The sequence below is a fragment of the Primulina tabacum genome, chromosome 11 (genome assembly GCF_025594145.1).
Source record: "Primulina tabacum isolate GXHZ01 chromosome 11, ASM2559414v2, whole genome shotgun sequence".
Lineage (NCBI taxonomy): Eukaryota > Viridiplantae > Streptophyta > Magnoliopsida > Lamiales > Gesneriaceae > Primulina > Primulina tabacum.
The window spans coordinates 247,582-250,837 of NC_134560.1; the positions used below are offsets into that span (position 1 = coordinate 247,582).

The 3,256-nt window shown below is 37.2% G+C and overlaps 1 long non-coding RNA gene across 1 annotated transcript; it reads right to left on the minus strand.

Moving 5' to 3' along the window:
* Positions 1 to 828: 828 nt before the first annotated feature.
* Positions 829 to 2,543, minus strand: LOC142518993 (uncharacterized). Its single transcript, XR_012813688.1, has 3 exons — positions 2,376 to 2,543; positions 1,668 to 1,793; positions 829 to 1,495 (listed from the first exon to the last, which is right to left on the minus strand). It is a non-coding gene; the product is annotated as an uncharacterized LOC142518993 (long non-coding RNA).
* Between the last annotated feature and the right edge of the window lie 713 nt (positions 2,544 to 3,256).

The following is a 3,256-nucleotide window of genomic DNA, read 5'->3' on the forward strand; positions in this document are numbered from 1 at the left end:
ACAGACCGACGTTCGACGTCAGGATATTGTACATTTGTATGGGGAAACCTAGTGACGTGGAGAAGTAAGAAACAATATGTCGTTGCCCGGAGTAGTGCTGAAGCTAAATTTCGGGCATTGGCCCATGGGATATGTGAGGGGATGTGGCTCAGAAGATTGCTAACAGAGTTAAAAGTGGAACAAAATTCCCCAGTTGAAGTGTTATGTGACAATCAAGCAGCCATCAGCATATCAAAGAATCTGATACACCATGACAGGACCAAACATGTTGAGGTAGACCGTCACTTCATTAGCGAGAAGATTGAAGATGGGTATTACTGTCACCTACATTCCTTCTCACCTTCAACTAGCTGACATACTCACAAAGGCTATGTTCCGCCCCACATTTTCTAAATTATCTTCCAAACTGGGAATGATAAATCTATACGACCCACCTCGAGGGGGAGTGTTGAACAAAATATCTCATCTTATCTTTTATTAAACCAACATATCTCATCTTATCTTTTATTAGTTACATAGGATCTTTTATTATGTTATCTTTGTATTTTAAATTCCTAGGATTGGATTATCTTATCGCTTTATTTCTTTATTTAAGCATTGTAACCTAATCACTTTGATAATGAGAATTACGGTGCATGTTTCCACCGATCCCTCCATCTCTCTCTGTTCGATTTCACTTCCCTCTCCATGCCAAAGGTTGCATGTAATTTTATTCTCCTCCATGACATAATCATCTTCAATGTAAAAACTAAAATCAACTTGGTACTTTGTCTCTTTGTAATGCAAATTTTGGGTCTTCACATATGGGAATGAAAGACGACATGAGTTAGAGTTGAAAAGCCGAAATCTATGAATAAAAATCTCAACTATGCCGCTTCATTATTAAAACTCAATTATTAAGAGCGGTAAGATGGTGCAGCCACAGAAGTTCAATAGTTCTTTTTAAGTGCGCTATACTTAGTCAGATCTTCTGAACACATTTCGAAAATTTGTTACTACCCCAAAGACCCTTAAGCCGAGTGTATTGTCCGCAAGCTATCAATGAATTAGCAAAGAACTGAGTCAATTTCAGTTTAAATTCTGCAGTGTGCACACGGGCAACCGAAGAAGAAAGTTAAGGATGATGCCAATTGAACTAGAGAATTGAAGTGTCGTATGAAATATCACAATTTTCCAGATACTAAATTATTTTGTGCATGAGATCACAAGGTTGGCCCTCGTTTTCTGAACTTGCATTTAGGTAAAAACATGCAATACAACAGTATATGCATTCAACTAATTTTTTCATCAAAAGAAGTGGTGATGGGAAATTCAGTAATCCAAGCTCGCAGCATTTATTCTTGCGACTTTCCATATAATTAACTTGGGACAATGAGAAAGACGTACAGAGAATTTGTAAAAAGACAAAATATCAGTTCATACACATAAATGGCAGCTTCACCTCTTTGTAAACTTCTTCTGCTTCCTTTGATGACCTCGCATAGTTGACAAGAACCTGCAGTAGATAATCCTTTGTCAATTTTAAGAAAAATTGAAGCAAAAAGAGCAAAAGCACAGCACATGAAATAATAATATCACATAGCCACAAGATATTGATGTTTGAAAGCTGATATGGTGCGTCTATTCACCAACTTTTATGCATAGAATATAGATGTAGAGAATCCAACCTTGCATCCAGCTTTACCCATAGCCAAGGCAACAACTCTTCCAATTCCCCTAGAAGCTCCAGTGACAACAATAGGAGCGTCAATACTTTGTGTCGCTTCAGTACTTGCTTGTTCAACAGTTGCAACCTGTGCATTATACATACAAACATATTGACTGATCAGGACAAAGGAATTAAAACTGTGCAATGATGAAAGATGAATCATGACGATCAGGACAAAAGAATCGAACATGCAATTATCATAGATGAATCACATACAATAAAATAGTCTACTGGTAGAATTCACGAAAATCTTCATCCACAACAACTGGAATTTGGATACTGTATGTGTATTTGATATGGATCCAGTCTCAATTTTTCTACGTGTTGTGCTCTGATTCAGTTTAACAAAAATTAAATCTTTATTTGCCTCAACCTTACACCGGTGTTATTTTCAATATTACAGTGGTCCTACCAACACTAACCCGAAAACTTCTAAAATTATACATAGTAAATTAGAAAGAAAAATGGGCAATCATCTGTATTCTTTAGTAGACGACGTGAAGGCCCAAAGATTAATTTTTTTCCATAAAATCTATGTTTCCGAAAATTCCCCAAACCATCCTCCTAATTCCCAGAAAAAATGCAGAAATACGCAGACACGCATGCCTAACACAATATTGCAGAATACGGAGGGAGAATGCCCTCTTAGTTTTATAAGGTAAAATACCTGTGGACGAAAACGAGCTGAGGGATCTGCTTTGAACGTGAAATGAACCTGGGAGTTTCATAGGGGTGGATTCCTGGTGGAAAGGAGCGATTCTACGGTAAGAAATTCTGGCCGAATTGAAGAAGACGAAAGCTGATCCGTCGACTTAGGCAGCCAATGATTTGAGTGTGTTGGATAAAGGGGAGTGGAGGAGACAAGAAAATGAGCACGAGCAAGGAGAATGTTAAAAACATATTATTTCCAAGAGGAGTTTTTGTGTGCTCTAAAATTGCCGGGAAATTGGCCTTCAGTCCTCAGTCGTCGATTTTTTTTGTGTTTAGTCCTTGGATATTTTTTTAATACCACATTTTCACATGAAGTGTACCACATTTCCACATCAAGTGTACCACGTTTTGTATGACATAAGACCACAATTTTGTGGGTAGGGAGTGAACCCAAAAAAATGTTTTGATTGGGTATTTTTCACCAACTTTCCCTAAAATTGCAAGCATAATTAAGATAATTTATTAAAATATAATTTATGATTATATTATTGATTCTTTCTCTTTAAATTTAATTCTTTTATATTTTATCTTTGTTTGAAAGATAAATTTATTTAACTAGTTAATACAATGAATGTAATGCCCGAGATTTTGATTCTGTTAATATGAGATTATTGATTATGAATTGATATAATTATAGACGGGCTATTACGAGACCAGATTGGCCAAAACATATGAAGGGTGCGATTTTTAGACAGAACTATTGGCGCCCGAGCGGTAGAAAATAACCGCCCGAGCACCAATGTTCAACAGGAGCAGGTTTTGGGCAAAGGATGCGGCGTCCGAGCGGTAGTTTTTGATCGCCCGAGCGCCAATGCATCGCAAGATTGGAGTTTGGGC